Source organism: Carettochelys insculpta, chromosome 19 (assembly GCF_033958435.1).
Source record: "Carettochelys insculpta isolate YL-2023 chromosome 19, ASM3395843v1, whole genome shotgun sequence".
NCBI classification, from domain to species: Eukaryota; Metazoa; Chordata; order Testudines; family Carettochelyidae; genus Carettochelys; species Carettochelys insculpta.
Window position 1 is genome coordinate 27195756 of NC_134155.1, and position 17881 is coordinate 27213636.

Consider the following 17881-nt stretch of genomic DNA (forward strand, 5'->3'; position numbering starts at 1 on the left):
CTGGGGTGGGGGAGAACAGGGGTCGCCCCACGGGGGGCTGCGCTCGGCACTGGGGAGGGGAGAACAGGGGTCGCCCCACGGGGGGCTGCGCTCGGCACTGGGGAGGGGAGAACAGGGGTCGCCCCACGGGGGGCTGCGCTCGGCACTGGGGAGGGGAGAACAGGGGTCGCCCCACGGGGGGCTGCGCTCGGTACTGGGGTTGGGGAGAACAGGCGTTGCCCCACGGGGGGCTGCGCGCGGCACTGGGGTTGGGGAGAACAGGCGTTGCCCCACGGGGGGCTGCGCTCGGCACTGGGGAGGGAAGAACAGGGGTCGCCCCACGCCCCACGGGGGGCTGCGCTCGGGACTGGGGAGGGGAGAACAGGAGTTGCCCCACGGGGGGCTGTGCTCGGCACTGGGGTGGGGGAGAACAGGCGTTGCCCTACGGGGGGCTGCGCTCGGCACTGGGGAGGGGAGAACAGGCGTTGCCCCACGGGGGGCTGCGCTCGGCACTGGGGAGGGGAGAACAGGCGTTGCCCCACGGGGGGCTGCGCTCGGCACTGGGGTGGGGGAGAACAGGGGTTGCCCCACGGGGGGCTGCGCTCGGCACTGGGGTGGGGGAGAACAGGGGTTGCCCGATGGGGGGGCTGCGCTCGGCACTTGGGAGGGGAGAACAGGGGTTGCCCCACGGGGGGCTGTGCTCGGCACTGGGGAGGGGAGAACAGGGTTTGCCCCACGGGGGGCTGCGCTCGGCACTGGGGAGGGGAGAACAGGGGTTGCCCCACGGGGGGCTGTGCTTGGCACTGGGGTGGGGGAGAACAGGCGTTGCCCGACGGGGGGCTGCGCTCGGCACTGGGGAGGGGAGAACAGGGGTCGCCCCACGGGGGGCTGCGCTCGGCACTGGGGTGGGGGAGAACAGGGGTCGCCCCACGGGGGGCTGCGCTCGGCACTGGGGAGGGGAGAACAGGTGTTGCCCCACGGGGGGCTGCGCTCGGCACTGGGGAGGGAAGAACAGGGGTCGCCCCACGGGGGGCTGCGCTCGGCACTGGGGAGGGGAGAACAGGGGTTGCCCCACGGGGGGCTGCGCTCGGTACTGGGGTTGGGGAGAACAGGGGTCGCCCCACGGGGGGCTGCGCTCGGCACTGGGGTGGGGGAGAACAGGGGTCGCCCCACGGGGGGCTGCGCTCGGTACTGGGGTTGGGGAGAACAGGGGTCGCCCCACGGGGGGCTGCGCGCGGCACTGGGGTTGGGGAGAACAGGGGTTGCCCCACGGGGGGCTGCGCTCGGTACTGGGGTTGGGGAGAACAGGGGTCGCCCCACGGGGGGCTGCGCTCGGTACTGGGGTTGGGGAGAACAGGGGTCGCCCCACGGGGGGCTGCGCTCGGTACTGGGGTTGGGGAGAACAGGGGTCGCCCCACGGGGGGCTGCGCTCGGTACTGGGGTTGGGGAGAACAGGCGTTGCCCCACGGGGGGCTGCGCTCGGCACTGGGGTGAGCGTGAGCCGGGCTCGGCTGTGGCCGCGCTGGTTGGAAATGCAGATCCACCCGCGAGCAGGCGGGAGCGGCTCTTGGGCGACTCTCGGGACAAATGTGGCAGCGGGGGCTGGTGCGAGTCTCCGGCCTGAGCTCAACGGCGGGTCACTCCAGCACTGAACGCTCCGCCAGCGCCGCGCTGCAGTTCCGCCCTGGTCCCCCAGAGGGCGCTGCGGTGCCGGAGCATTATTGTGTGAGGGGCCCAGCGAGCTCTGGAGCAGCTGCCCGGGCTGCGGCCTCTCCCCGTTCCGCCCTCCGGGGCTCCGAGCGGCTGGAACCCCCAGCCCAGCCCAGCCCAGCCCTGGGCACGGAAATCTCAGCCCCCCCCGCCACCAAGCGCAGGGGCGGCAGAGACCTGAAACCCCTCAAACCGGGGAGAATTTGTAACCTTCTTCCCTCGTGTGCGGCTCCAGCCCCACTTCTGAGCCCCTTCCAGAAGCGCGGGTACCCCGACTCCTCTGTGCCCCAGGAGTCCACCTGGCCCCGGCTGGGAACGTGCTCCGACGGGAGGGGGGGGTCTGCTCAAGCGCTGCTCAGCCTGGCCGGGTGCCTGTCCCCTTGGCAGCCATCGGACTTGTTTTGCTCTGCACCGTTACCCCTCGTTTAAACAGCTCTTACTTAGGGGAACCTGCACAGCTGTCGCAGAAGGCGGCTGCTGAGAACGGAGGCTTTAAGGTGGAACTGGGACACATTTTCCATCTGTTTTCCGCATCCGCAATGGGTGGAAATGGGGCTTAGTTCTCTGACGTGACAGCCGAGCTCGTCTCTAGCTGTTTGCCTGAGGAACCAGGCTCGGGAGAGCACCGGCCGTCTGAGAACAACACGAGCTGGCAACAGCGTGAGAGGCTCTCGCAGCAGTCTAGGGGCTTTAGACACGTCAGGATCTCCCGCAGCTCTGCCCAGGTGCCTCTCCAGACCCCCAGCTCTTCCCTGATCACGTTTTACCTCGTGGCAAAAACATCTCCACTCAACTTCCCCGCTTGTCCCGCCCCCAGCCCAGCATCTACCCTTTGGGGAGGGGAGTCACTCAAGCAGGTCCCTGTGGGAGGGTGTGCGGAAGATGAGCACGAAGGAGCCGTGTTTTCTCCTTCCCCAGCGAAGGGGCGAGCGGCTCACCCGGATTCAGGGAGTAAATACGCAGTGTGACGTGTCCAACAGCAGTTGCTGGGCTGCGTGCGGTGGTGGGAGAGTTACTGCTCCGCTCTGTGACTAACGGGAGGCTGGTTCCCAGCAGCGCACACTGAAAGCGGCGCTGGGAGGAAGCCCTAGAATAGTTCAAACACGAGACCGAGTCCCGGATTCGGTTCAGCTGCTCCTGTCTGTGTAAACCTGGCAGGGGGGTGTTGGTTATTGCCTGGGTGTGAATTCCAGCCCCTCTGGGGGGGGGGGTGCGCAGGCTCCCCCAGCCCCTGGGAGCTGTCAGTAGGGGCCTCTCCCAGGGCGGAGAACGCAGGTCTGGCAGCGGCAGACACCGGCGCCTGAGGAGGGGCATGTGCTGTGTAACGGTGACACCTACTGGACGCTCCCGGCATTGCAGCAGAACGATGCAGACAGGCCACACCGGTCCCCGGGTGTCACTCAGTGCATCAGGGTAAAAGAGGGGGACCTGCTGCTGCGGAACAAAACGTTGTGGGTATAAAACTTACGAAGCACAGAGCCCTTAACTTTTTTGCCTACAGAAACTTCTCTTCCCAAATTCATTCCACGTTTACAGCTAACTGATGTATTACAGAGAAGGACGAGCTGTAGGCCCTGACCTGAATGGATTATTTCCATTATTTTCCAGCTCTGTCTTTCAACAGGTGGGGAGAGCTGGTCAAGCCAGGTTTACAGCTATATAGCCAAGGCATAGGCAGGGCCATAGCATCAGTCACGAGACTGGTCTCACATGAAAGGGCACCAGAGGCTCTCTGTAGGTATTTGGAAAGAACAGAAAGAGGGGAACTGCTGGCTGGGTATTAAATATTCAGGAGTTTTCTGCTGCCAGTTTTCTTGAGAAGCCAGCAAACACCCACAGCCTGGTGGTGACGGCATTTGTACCATTACTCCACTGGAGCAGAGCAGCCCCAGGAGGCAGCTTGACTTCGCTTTTCCCCTCCCACTTCTCATTTCCATGTGGGTAGGTCTGTTTTGGAGACACCTGCAGCTCCTGGTGACCAGCTGCTTTGCTCTCCCCTTGTTCTGGGCCCCTTTGACCACAGTAAAGGGGTTGCACTTAAGCTGTCTGAAAGCTTTGGCTGACAGATCTTAACTCACACCAAGCACCACAGGTTAAAACTCCAACACCCCCCATCTCACCAAGGAGCAAATCATCCCCTCTCTCCAATTCCAACAGAGCACTTGCTGGGGGAAGAGGAAGAAACAAACTTGTGCTAGCTGGGAATTGAACCCAGACCAACTGCATAGGAAGCAGTTATGCTAACCACTACACCACCAGCACCTCTGAGGGCCAAAAAGGCAACATGCAGAAATATGAATTACTGAGCATGTGGTTTCCACCCCCCACCCCCAATTTTTTTTTCATTAGTTGTAGGCATCCTTCGATCCCGAGGGATCATGGGTTTGCACCCCAGCTGGACTGATTCGAGCAGTGTCTCCTGTGGCTGTGCAATCCAAGGCGGGAGTGGCAGTCCTTTCCGCACTGTGAGCAGCAGTAGGCAGATGTCGCTCTGGTATCACGGGCACGGACCTCTCTGAGGGCTCTCCTGTCTTCCGCTTCCTTCACCAAGGTAGTTTCATACATAACAAGCGCCTCCTTCACTCCCTGTTTCCAGACATGCCTGTCTGAGGCGAGCGAATGCCAGGTGTTCACACTGATCGAGCAAGCGCTGAAGTCACACTTGCACGTCTCCTTGTAGTGCAATTTAGGTCGCCCTTTCGGCCTCTTTCCAGACGCCAGTTCACCGAAGAGGAGGTGCTTCGGTATTCGGCCATCCGTCGTGCGTGAGACATGGCCCAGCCAGCGCATACGCCTCTGTTTGAGAAGGGTGAACATGGAGGCGGTGCCTGCCCTCTCAAGCACTGCACTATTGGGGACCTTGTCCTGCCATGAGATGCCGAGTATGCGCCTAAGGCAGCGTGTGTGGAATGTGTTGAGCCGCTGCTCTTGTTTTGAGCGCAAAGTCCATGTTTCACTGGCGTACAGCAGTGTGCTCAAAACACAGGCTGTGTAGACCTGCACCTTGGTGTGTACAGTGAGCTTATTGTTAGCCCAGACTCTCTTCGTCAGCCTGGAGAACATTGTGGCAGCTTTTCCAATGCGCTTGTTGATCTCGCTATCAAGTGACAAGGTGTCCGAGATCGTCGCGCCTACGTACACGAACTCATGGACGACTTCCAGTTCGTAGTCTTGCACGTTGGTAGATGGCTCATTACCCATGTTTTGTCCCATCACCCGGGTCTTCTTTAAGCTGATTGTGAGGCCAAATTCCATACATGCATCCGCAAAGCAAGTTATGAGTGACTGCAGTTCCTGCTGAGTGTGAGCAGCAATAGCTGCATTGTCAGCAAAAAGGAACTCCCTTAGACGCTTCATAAGCACCCTGGTCTTCGCTCTAAACCTTGGCAGTTTGACGAGGTTGCCGTCCGTTCTCGTGTGGAGAGAGATGCCCTCTGTAGCAGTACCGAAGGCATATTTGAGCAAAACTGCAAAGAAGATGCCGAACAGTGTTGGAGCCAGCACACACCCCTGCTTCACTCCACTGAGAATCTCAAAGGGTTCGGATGTGGATCCGTCGTATATGACAGTCCCCTTCATGCCTTCATGGAAGGCCCTAATAATGCTGAGCAGAGCTGGGGGACAGCCGATCTTAGCCAGAGCTGTGAACAGACCTTTTCTGCTGATGAGGTCAAATGCCTTGGTCAAGTCGACGAAGGCAATATGCAGAGGTTTGTTCTGCTCCTTGCACTTTTCTTGTAGTTGCCTAGCAGAGAAAACCATGTCTATGGTGGACCGTTCAGCTCTGAACCCACACTGAGACTCAGGGTAGACTCTCTCTGCAAGAACACTGAGTCTCTTCAAAACAACACGTGCAAATAGCTTCCCCATGGTACTGAGAAGGGAGATGCCGCAGTAGTTGTTACAATCGCTTTTGTCACCCTTGTTCTTGTAGACAGTAACGATGTTAGCATCCCTCATATCTTGCGGCACGCTGCCTTCTCTCCAGCACTGGCAGAGTATTCCATGCAGCTCTGAAACTAGGCTACCATTGGCGCATTTGAGGATTTCTGAGGGAATACCGTCTTTCCCTGGGGCTTTTCCAGAAGACAGTGCTTTTAGCGCGTCGCTGAGTTCCTCCAAGTTGGGCTCAGCGTCGAGTTCAGTCATGGTGGGCAGAGGCTCGATGGCATTCAGGGCTCTCTCTGTAACTACGGTCTCTCTGGCGTACAACTGTGAGTTGTGTTCCACCCAGCGTTCCATCTGCTTGGTTCTGTCAAGAAGGACACTAAATTCCTACTAAAATAGTTGTAAAAGTCTCTGATTGGTTCTGAGTGCTCAGAGTGGCAGCAGATGACACTGATTTTGAAAGGTAAGTGAGCCTGGGGTTGTGGGGAATTGAAGGCTAGCAGCAGTTTGGGGACATGAGTGGGAGGGAGGGTTCAAACCTGATGGTGGGTAGGGGGCGGGGGGGGGTCAGGCTGCTGCAGGTTCAGTCTGTGGGGGGTTTAGGCTGCAGCAGTTCAGGTGCACTGGGCTGGGGTGGGGGGTTTAAGTTTCAGCGGTTTGTGTGGGGGGGATTTAGGTTCAGGTCTGCAGGGCTGGTGGGAGGGTTGAGTTTTGGCAGTTCAGGGTGCAGGGGGCAGAGGGGGGTTATGTTTCAGTGGCTCAGGTGTGTGGGAGGTTTAGGTTTAGGTTTCACTGGTTAATGCACCTTAAGCACAACTCAAAATCCCACCCCCTTGGCCCTGGCTCACCACACCTGGCCTTGTGCAGTCTCAGTTCAAGCCCTTGCATGGCTCTGGATCACCACCCACCGTGCAGCTCTGACTCACCCCCACCATGTTCAGCTCCAGCTCAATCCCCTGCATGGCCCTGGCTCAACTTCACCATCTGCAGCTTTAACCCCCCACAGGCTTCATCCTGCTACTCCCCTGCCACGGCCCCAACCAGCAGCCAGGCTTAATCCACCTCAGCTGCCCCCCAACCCCAGGACTTACCTTTCAAAAGGAGCTCCAGGAGCTCAGATGCTCCTGCTGCTTCCCCAGCTGCAGAAGGGGCCTTCTGCCAGGAAAACAGCCGGTTCCCAACTGACGCAAACGTCACGTTGTGTGGGGGTGCTGGGAATACAATCCTGGCACAGCTGCAGAGACTGCTGGACTTGCTTAGCCATGTGATTAAGCCACAAACCAGCTCCCTGCTGTGGGGTCTGTGGTTGTGACCCCGCCCCCTTCCAAAGCGCCGATCCATTGAGGACCTTGCTGTCTTGATTCTGTCTGCAAGGCCAGGCTGCCCTGCAGACAGCACTTGGACTATTGACTGTGGCCGCAAGTTTACGCTGCCCTGTGAAACATAAAGGGGGTTCTGAATACACCACCCCTGACAAGACCATAAATATGAAAATACCATTTACTCCTTATAACATGAGAACGAGCATCACTGAATGAAATTAATAGGCACCAGTTCAACCAGAACCAACAAGGAAGCATTTTTCACCCAGCTCACAGCCAACCAATGGAACTCCTCACCAGAGGAGGTTGTGAAGGTCGAGATTAGTCCAGCATTCAGTCCAGGACTCAGAAGTCAGAGGAAAGCAGAAGGGAGGAGTCATCCCAGGCTGCAGCCCACCACAACTCCCCTCCTCTGGGAACCTGCAGCAGGGGGCTGCAAATGCTGACAACTCCATGGGGGAGCTTGAAAAACACAGAGTATCAAAGGCAGAGAGAGCCCTGGCCTGCAGACCCCCAGAAAGAGCCTCCCCACCCCCTAGGATCCTGCCCCCAGTACTAGAAGAGCCAGGAGCACTGAGCTGTCAGCAGCTCTGCTATGAGTCTGTCAGCATCATGGAAATCATTAGAATGTACCTTGTGGGTCACATCTAACATGCACATGGACCAGTCCTGTCTGCTAACAGTAGCCAACCCCAAATATGGATGATAACAAGACACCACTGGGAGTTGAACCCAGGATCTCCTGCTTACAAGGCAGGTGCTTTGGCCAGCTAAGCCATGGGGCCTGTCTACAGTGAAGCTCTCCTGTCTGCCCCACCTCACTCCTGCCTCCCCATCTGGGCCTGCTCAGCTCTGCTTGAGTGGAGATCCTGTCAGGCAGAGGAGCCTGTGGAGTTTAACTCCCAAGGGGGGTGACTCTTTGGACAGGTCTGGACTAGAAAATTCGGTGGTGTCACTCCATGACTCAGGGGTGTAAAAACTGTCCCCCCCAGTACAATGTAGACCTCCCCCAGTGCACATATCATCCTGGCAATCAGAGAGCTTTCATGGTCCACGTTGCTTGGGGAAGGGCAGATTTAGAACTCCTAAGGACGAGGTGATTTCCAACACAGAAACAAGAGCAGCTTCTGTGACAAACGATATGTTTTTCACAGGTCCCTCCCATGGCATCCCTGGTCAGAGTCCTGCCAGCTGCTCATATTGGGGTTAACAATAAGATAAAGTCTTCCCCTTTTTTCACACACTCTCAGGCATTGCTTTTCTCACAGCTGCACCTCACACCCGCATGTTTGGCCCTTGCACTTCAACTCAGCTTTGTCCCTTGTCCCTCTGATGCGAAAGGAAAGAGGCCCAGGGCCAGGCTGACAAGTCAGGGGAAAGCAGGAGGGAGCAGGAGTTGCAGGCTGCAGCCCACCACAACTCCCCTCCTCTGGGAAGCTGGAGCAGGAGGCAACTAATGCTCACAACTCCATGGGGAGGCTGAAAAACACAGAGAACCAAAGGTGGGGAGAGCCCTGGCCGGTCACAGCCACAAAGAGCCTCCCCACCCCCCAGGCGCCAGTAGCATGTGGGGTGGCTGCTGACACTCAGGGACCAGCATGAAGGAACACAAACAATAATTACTGACCAATAGACTTGAATCTATGATCCCTGGACCTCAGCAGAGGAGCACTGAAGTGTCAGCAGCTCTCTTAAGAGTCCCTGTCAGCATCTTGGAAACCAGCAGAATGGGCATTGGGGGTTATATCTCACATCCGTGTGGTACAATGTCCTGGCAGGTTTCCTGAAAGGGCAGTAGTTGGGCACCCCTGGGACAGGAAACCAGGGTTCCTGTTTAGAAGGGAGGTGTTTTAGCCAGCTAAGCCATGAGGCCTGCCTCAGCCTGAGCTCTGCTGTCTGCCCACACCTGAGTCCTGCCAGCCACACCTGGGCCTGCTTCGCTCTGCTGCAGTTTAGATCCTGTCCGGCAGAGGAGCTGGGGAGGTTTAGCTCCCAAGGGGGGTGACTCTTTGCACAGATCCGCGCTAGACAATTGGGTGGTGTCTCTCAGGGGTGTAAAAAACTGTCCCCCACCTCCGGAAGACCTACTCCAGTGCCCAGATTGTCATGGCAACCACAGGGCTTTTATGGTCCACATTGCTTGGGGAAGGCTCTTGGCCAGTGAAGACCCAGAGGACGGGTGTCCTGGGACTGCTGTACTGGGCAAACTGTGGTCAGCGCTGGAAGCTCCCTAGAAATGGGGACCTGGCGACATCTGAAAGATTAGGTAATCATAGCACATGACCCAGGTTAACCTTTGTTTTAAAGAGAAATCGTTAAGGCCAAGGAGGCCGGGGCCCAGCAGCTCTCGAACCCAAATGGGCTGTTTCTTTGCAGGGAGCAAAATGGAGGGAAATGGAAGAGGGCACTGGAGAAGCTTCACTCCCAGCCTGACACGGCCTTGGAAAAGAAGGAAAAAAGACACCACTTCTGTTGGAGAACGTGGGCATTTATCCCAAAGCCTCTCGCACGCTAAATGAGCCCTCTACCAACTGAGCTAATTCCCCTGTGTCTGAACATAATTTCTGACTCACCGATCTAATTCCACAGGCCACAGCATCCCTGTGGCTGCCCATGGCTACGGCTGAGGGACACAAAGGCTGTGTGTGCACAGCAGTGTTCTGCCTCAATAAGCAATTCCAGAAGAGGGATTCCAGAGCTGTTGATTCTGATATCGCACAGCTACACTCAACATGGGTTTGGAAACACTGCTCTGCTCTTTGGACATTCAGCATCTACAAACAATGGAACCTGTTTTGAAGCCCCTTTTTCAAAAGAGCTATTTGAACGAGCTAGAATCATGATCCCCGGAGATGCCCAGCCAGGGCTCTGCTCTCTCTCTCTCCCTCTCTGTCTCCTTTGAGCTCCTGGCCTTAGGTAGGAAAAGTCTCTTCTTGTCCTCAGGTCTGGAGAGGAGCAATTGATGTTTCTGTCACCCTCAGAGAGCAAAAGAGGATTTTCTTCTCTTCAGTTCCATCCCCATATGCCCCAAGGGGGCAGAAAAAAACCCTTTGCCAGCTCACTGTCCTGCTCAGCACTCTGTCATGTCATGTCTTTCCACATCAGCTCCGTTTGTGCCCTGCACCTATAAATGATCTACACATAGCCAGGAAAGGAGGAGCTCTGAATTTGTGTTACTGACTTATACCAGGACAAGGGTTTGAGCGCTCTGCCACTTGAGCTAACTCCTCTGCCTGGGAACAACTCTCTTAACCCACTCACCTTGTTCCTGACCCCATACTGGGACTCTTTCTGCCCCTGAATCTTCTCTTTGTTAAGTCATCCCATCTCCTCCTTGCAACGTGTATGCCCAGAAGAGAATCCCATGGTTGAAGAAACCATAGCTCTCTCTCCGACATGATCTGCACAACCACACATTTATCTCCATGGTTCAATGATCCTGGACCTTTTCCTTCAACAGGGAGGATGGCCGAGAGCACTTGAGGACCTCTGGATGCTTCATCCCGATGGGTCACTTCTTCAAAGACTCTCCCTGGGGTTGCTTTGCTTTGTAACTCTTGGCCTTTACACACGAGTGGCCCTGCTTACTTCTTGCCCCTCTCCAAAAGCTTGGGCACCATCCAGTCACACAATGATCCTGAGGCTAAGTGGCCAGGATGTGGTAAGATAATCTTGTGGTGAAAGGGTCAGATCCCATCTTCTTCCTTACCATCAGTATCCTGCAGTCCCCTGCGGCCACTGGGTGAACCAGGCAGTAAGGCAGAAATGGGGCAAAAGAGGAACTCAAGCTGAAGGAAGCTGCCAATATTCCTCCTGCCTCTCAAGGACACTTGCAAAGGCAACAATAGCTGAGAAAAACATTTCCCATAGTGACGTGCTGGCCTTTGAGAAGCTGCTGAAGTAGCTCAGTTGGGAGAGCGTTAGACTGAAGATGTAAAGGTGCATGATTCAATCCCAGGCTTCAGCAGAGCTTTTCCTAACAAAGGCCCTAGAGCAGTTAGTGACTACTGGGGTCCCTGCTGCTGGCAAATGCTCCTGGAAAGGACATTGTCAGACCTTTCCAGACACCTTGGTGCTTGAAGGCTGTTCCTTTCTTCTCTTGCTCTTCTTCAGCAAGGGGAGGGTTAAAAGACCCCATTGCGCCCACTCTCATCCAGTCAACTACGCAGAACTTGCTGAGAGTTCCCTAAAGTCCACTGCTCCACCCGCTGAGCTAGTGAAAAGTAGCTCTAAGGGCCTCTCACCACCACTTTCTCCAGGTTGGCCTATCCATGTGTCTCGGCACATGCCACACAGGTGGATGGCATTGCAGGGGAGGCTCAGAGGAAGCCAGCCAAGATTCTGTGGTACACTGGTTATCCCAAAAGTTTCCAAGCTGAAATCAGCCACAAACACAGTTTGTCATTTGTGTCCTGGCATGTGTTCCTGCTTGTATGGCTGGCCTGGATCCTGGCATTCCCTGCCCCTATGAGTGCCAGCAATCAGACAGCCTGCGGTACCTTTCAATGAGACTAGGGAACACTTTTGTTATAAGTGAAACAAAAACCATCCACCAACAGCCTTGGCCAGGGAGCCTGTCCTTCCTCTCTGGCTGCTATGAGCAGAGGCCCAAAAAAAAGGACACAGGCTGAGTGGCTGGGAGGGAGCAATCAAGAGACCTGATGGGAGGTGACTTCAGCATTCACAGGTGGTGTGGATGGCAAGTTAAAGGAATGTGGATTGGATAAACGGACGGTAAGATGGATAGAAAGCTGGCTAGAAGGTTGGGCCCAGCGGGAAGTGATCAACGGCTCAATGTCGGGATGGCGGTCGGTTTCTAGCAGAGTTCCACTTCGGTTCAGTTCTGGATCCTGGTCTGTTCAACATATTTATCAATGACCTGAATGAAGGGTTGGATTCCACCCTCAGCAAGCTTATGGATGACAATGAGCTAGGGGCAGAGGTAGATATGCTGGAGGGTCGGGCTACGGTCCAGAGTGACTTCAACAAATTGGAAGACTGGGCTGCAAAAAATCTGATGAGGTTCAATAAGGACAAGTGCAGAGTCCTGCACCTGGGCCGGAAGAATCCCAAGCATTGTTAAAGGCTGGGGTCTGACTGGTTCAGTAATAGTTCTGCAGGAAAAGACCTGGGAGTTGAAGTGGACGAGAAACTGGACATGAGTCAACAGTGTGCCACTGTCGCCAAGAAAGCTTACGGAATATTAGGTCGCACCAAGAGGAGGGTTGCCAGTAGATCCAGGGACGTGATTATTCCTTTTTATTCGGCTTTGGTGAGGCCGCATCTGGAGCACTGTGTCCAGTTCTGGGTCCCCAGTTTTTGGAAGGATGTGGATACGCTGGAGAGGGTCCAGAGGCGGGCGACCAAAATAATCAGGGGGATGGAGCATGTGACCTATGAAGAAAGGTTGAGGGAATTGGGACTGTTTAGTCTGCAGAAGAGACGACTGAAGCGGGACTTGATAACAGCCTTCAACTTACTGAAGGGAGGCTGCAAAGAGGCTGGAGAGAGGCTGTTCACAGTGGTTGTGGATGGCAGAACACGGAACAATGGACTGAAGTTGCAGTTGGGAAGGTCCAGGTTGAACATTAGGAAAAATTTTTCATGCGGAGGGTGGTGAAGCATTGGAACGGTCTCCCCAGGGAAGTGGTGGAGTCTCCATCTCTGGAGATGTTTAAGTCTCGTTTTCACAAAACCCTGGTGGGGCTGATCTGATGGGTCTGGTCCTGCCTCGGGCAGGGGGCTGGACTTGATGGCTTTTTTAGGTCTCTTCCATCCCTGTTCTATGATTCTAGTGCAGCCACCCCCCCTTTGTCCTATGGATTGAACAGCTCTGATATAGACAAACCCCCAAAGGAACATCACTCCTTTACTTTCACTTACCCCAGGTCTGCCCTCTCCACCTCAGCTGCTGCTCTTCGCATGGAGTCTTTTCCAGGAGCATACACCAAGCTGACTGCAGTTCTCTCCCAGAGGCCAAGGGAGGAGGGTTGATCTCACATCACAGGAGCTGAAGAGGGAGAGGGTGGGAAAGGGCCTCTGAGAGAAATCCTGAGCACGGACTTTTCTAATGGGACTGGAGAGGTTGAACTGAGGCTGTTTCTTGTGGCCAAAGAGTAGGTGTGTCAGGAGAGGAGTTTGAAGCTGTGTCTCCCCACAGAGACCTGAACACCCAATTGAGGGCAAGGGAGACACTTTGGTCAGGCACTTGTGAACACTTTGCCACATGCATTTGACTTTTACACACTTAACTCCTTCAACTGTGTGACAGAAGGTAGGAAACCTTTTTCTTGGGGCCTGACAAGCTCTATTGGTTGAGAATGAGCTGTTTCAGTGCAGTGTGATGGGTTCAAAGCCCATAGTGGGCAGTTTTCGTCTTACATTGATTGTCTCATCCCACACAGGAATCTTCTCACACCTTTCACTGACATGTTCGCCTTTGGTAGCACATGACTGTTCTTGTCCTCAGCTCGAGCAGAAGCGACTACATGACCAATTGCTATTTCCATCATCTTTGGAATGTAGAAGAGGATTTTCTTCTCTTCAATTCTATTTCCACCTGCCCAAGGAGAGAAGAAAACCTCTCACCAGCTGACTCTCCCCCTCGGGTGCTCTGTAGCTTCATGCCCTTGTGCATTCGCTCCAGCTGTGCACAGGGGGTATCTTATTTATAAGATACACCTGTCCAGCTGAGGGGAAGGAAATGTGGAGCTCATAGCTCATGTTACTCACTTCCAGAAGGGCAAGAGAGTCAGGGTTCAAAAGTGTTATGAGAAAAGTCTTATTGAGAAGGGGAAGATGATAGTTGTGTTAAATAAACATTGGTCCTGCTTGAGGGCCTGTGGCTGTCTGTGGGGCAGGCATGATGGTAAACCTCTTCACATGTATAACATTGATGATTTTCAGGGGAACTTTTGCACATGCTGGGAACAGGAGCAGAGAAGTCACAGGACCTGCAGCTCATAAGCCATTACCTGTGCACAGGCGTAGAGCTGAGTAGAGCAGTAAAGGCGGAACAAGCCTGCACTGCTGTGTGGAAGGGGAAACTGAGGCAGTCCTACTGAGGAGTTTACCTCAGATTGCAAGAGTCAGAGTCCTGAGTGCTGTCCATTACACAAGAGGACCAGCTGCTTGTGCTAAATTGACACTTTTCTCCCCCAGCTTAATGTGCTCTGCATTTTTGGCTTGTTTCCATCTGCTCCCTCTCCTGGGCCTGGTAGGGCTGTGACTGTGCTGCTGGGCGTCCTGTGCACTGGGGATGGAGCCTGGGAACACCGTGTCTGCCTCTCCTAAGTGCTGTGGGTGCAAGCACTGGCTAGAAGAGAAGCCATTGATGGTCTTGCATTTTGGTTTCCTGTTTTGCTGAAGGAGTCCCTGGGCGGTGGCAGGAAATATCGACGGGGTATGAAAATTGATGGTTGGAAGGTCTGGCTGTGTTTCAACTCCTTGTGAAATAGGGAATTGGAGAAGCTATTGCACCATTGTTATTGGCAAAGTTTTTAAAAGTTCTTGGTGCCCTTTGCTTGCCCATTCTTCAAAGAGAATCTGGCTGATGCACTGGCTCCTGAGAACACTTCAGAAAAGCACCAAACTGTCAGTGTGTGCCGCAGTGTTGTGGTTAGCACTTTGGCCTTACTTGTGAGTAGTCACTTGTTGAGGCACAATGCTCTTTTCTCTTGTTATTTCTTCTGTGGGGCCAACTCATTTCTGGAAGAATCCTTAAGAGCGCTGCCTTCCTCCTCGGTGTGGTTTTTTTCCTTTCATGAAACTTTAATATCTAAAGATGGGGCAGAATAAGAGCCAGTAAGAGCTCCCATCTCTTGGGTGCTTGGTTGCCACCTACTTTGCAAGTATGAGCATAGAAGAATTCCCCCCTCAGTGTGGCAACCTGGCGGTTTCTTCTTCATTTGTTTCTTTTTAGCTAATGCCAAAGCACGTCCCAGTATTAGGTCAGGGTGATTGTGTGTAAAAACCAGCTGTGCTGGAGAAGGGCTGCTGGGTGTTGAAAGAGACGTGCTGCAGTTGGGTACAGAAAGTTGTCAACCTGACTCATAAAATATTAAAGAAAACTAGGGCCCAGTGAGTGCTGTTTTCAGTTCTGTCAGGATGGCTGAGTGGGTGAAAGCACCTGATTCAAAATATTGTCTTTACCTCCCATGGGTGCTCTGCTCTCAAAAGAGAGATGTAGGTTCAAATCCCACTAGTAACATCAACTTGATTTTTTTCAACATCCCCAACTGGCCTCTTTTCAATGTCTCTCCTGACATTGCCCCACCCCTGCTCCAGGTTTCTGTGAGAGCAGTGGCAAGACTGAGGCATAATTCAGACATGAACTTCTTGGGAAAGTGATGGTGAACCTCCTACTCTGGCAGTGCGGCCACACAGTCAAGTGGCCAACATCCACCATCTCTACCAAGCTCCTGCTCTCTGCTCTGAGAACTGCACAGATGCCAGGCTTGTAATGCACCAAAGGGGTTGTATCCCCTTGTGTCACCAGCCCCACCTTGCAGTTGAGCCTTGGGTTCGTTATATGGGCTCAGTCTGTGGCCAGAACAAGGCTATGGAAAGGGGATGGAGCCACACACCTGTCTGTGGTGCCTGCAGCCCCCTGAGGGGAGAAAGGAAAACAGGCTCAGTCCCTCTCTGCTCACACAGGGGATGGAACTGCTGTGCGGAGTTTCATAACATCAAGGGGCTCAGAAAGAGCCAAAGGATTAACTTGATTCCGTCACTCCTTCCATCAAACTCCCTTTTACACTTCCCTGTTTCCTTCCCTCCCCGATCACTCTGCCGCTGGCTTTTAAAGCTGCTCACCGAGCTCAGGCCTTCCCCCTCCTTAGCCGCACAGGGGCAGGCTGAGCATCAGGCTGATCAAAGGCAATCAAGGGATCAAACCCACCCAGACACACAATCCCACCTGACACTGTCACTGACGTGACCCCCAATCAGAAACAAACTTCACACAGACCAGACAACTCACTTCACTCCCACCAAACCGTAGTACACTCACGGGCACCTCTTCAGCAGCGCCACCTCCTGCTCTCCCTCTTACGCTCCCCTGGCTGCACCCTCCTGTCCAAGACCTCATACAGAGTGTAACCCTTCTGATGGAAGGAGCTGGGAGCAACCAGAGCTGGGTTCAACATCGAGGGCTTCCTCTTCATCCATCTCACACTTGAGCCCCCACCCAGTAGGCTGGGAAATTCTCACACCCCCTGGGCACCTCGCACAGGCAATGCTTCCCCACGCGCAAGCACAGAGTCTGAGTGTAGAAACGGACTTTAAAGAAAAGAGGCAGAAAAGTCAATTAGCAACAGCTTGGGAAAATTATCACGCCCAGAGTTCATAACCAATCCTCAAGTAACTGGCCCAGGTCAACTGCATTGAGCAATGTCCTTGGCCTCTCAGGCTCACCAGTCCAATGCAGTCAATCTACACACCCGACTTTCTCTGCACCTCCGAATTCAAATGCCCCACTTATGACTTGGTCCAGTCCATGTGGGCACTGACACCTCACGCTGATGAATTCCCTCATGTCACCTTTGCTCCAGTCCAGTGTTCTGCTTGCTCCTTCCAGCCATCTGCCAGTTCTCCACCTTCTACTCCTCCTACCAGCTGCCCACTGGTCATGCCACCTGTTTGCCACTGTGGGTCTAGTCTGAGGCAAAACCCTGTGATTTAAAATTTTGATATCTATAAAAGCACAGCCTCATAGAAAGTCATTAATACCCAGCTCTACCTTATAACAGGCAAGAGGGACTAGTCCAACAAGACTTTAAAACAGGGAGCCCTGTGCAATCCATGTGTTATGCAGTTACATCGACTGCCCTGTCCCCCACAATGACTTGGGACATTGGTGAGATTTCACAGTTCTTCTGCTGAGTGTTAGCATAAATTGTGATTTTACAACAATGACCTTACAATCGAAAAAATGTCATTGCTTCCTTGCTCCCCATCAGGCTTTGTTTACAAGGTATCACATATGCACACCTTTGCATTCTCATGCAAATGATCTCTGGGCGACACATTCCTCCCAGCCTTCAGCAGCATTGAGTTCCCGCTGGCACATAAATGACATAAGTAACCTAAATTGATCTATCCAAAATCAGGCCTAATTGGTCGAGAAAACCCTGAGGGGTACCAGAAATCATCCCCTTTTTGGCACCTTACAAAAAGAGACTTGGGGAGAAAAATCACCTACTTGAGCAAGTTTCATATTTGTGCTGCAGCTGCCGTCAGTGTTCTGTGTAAGGTGTGGGCTTGTGTGAGTGCTCAGCAAAGATTCCAATGCTTCCCAGCTGGTAAGCAGAGCATGTCCACCTCGGTATTTTTGTGTCTACTCATGGTGTGCATTTGCTGAGACATAAGCAAATGTTGGGGGGGACGGGGGGCAACAGAACTGTGAGAGGTCTCTAGGGAAAGGACAGGGGGCCATACTCCACATTCCCACCAGGGTTAGGATGGGGCTGGGATCATGAGGAGGTGAGCGCAAGGGAGGGGTCCAATACGCTTGGGTTAACTGGGGGCTGCAAGAAAGGAGGGAGGGGTTGGGGCAGATTGGGTGGGAGCAGGGCAGCAATGTTAGGGACTGTGGGCAGATGTGTGGGGAGAGCTGTGGGACACTGTGGAGGACATGTTGGGCAGGGGCTGTAGAAGTGGCTGGTGAGAGAGTGGGAGGCTGGGCCAGGTGGGTGGTCGCAGCCTGTGTGAGGGTGTCCAGACTGCCTGTTTTCCAGTTGGGCTCCATCTGACCTGGTGGTATCCCAGGTGGGTCCCAGGAGGCTGTTGAGCTCCTGGAAGTGGGGCAGATGGTGGCCGCGTCATGGGCTTGGCAGTAGACCTGCCACAGTTCCTTCATTTTGCTCCATCGTTGGTCTGCTTTGCAGGTGGGGTGTCCCTTGGAGCTCAGGCCAGTCAAGAGGTGGCTGAAAACTGCAGCATCCTGGCACCAGCTTGTCATGTGGAGCAGTAGCTCCTCATCC

General features: G+C 54.4%; 2 non-coding genes across 2 annotated transcripts; both read right to left on the reverse strand.

The window, feature by feature from the left end:
- Positions 1 to 3879: 3879 nt before the first annotated feature.
- On the reverse strand, positions 3880 to 3951 carry TRNAR-CCU (transfer RNA arginine (anticodon CCU)). The gene has a single exon. It is a non-coding gene; the product is annotated as a tRNA-Arg (tRNA).
- A 3659-nt stretch (positions 3952 to 7610) lies between these two features.
- Positions 7611 to 7684, reverse strand: TRNAT-UGU (transfer RNA threonine (anticodon UGU)). The gene has a single exon. It is a non-coding gene; the product is annotated as a tRNA-Thr (tRNA).
- Positions 7685 to 17881: the final 10197 nt, after the last annotated feature.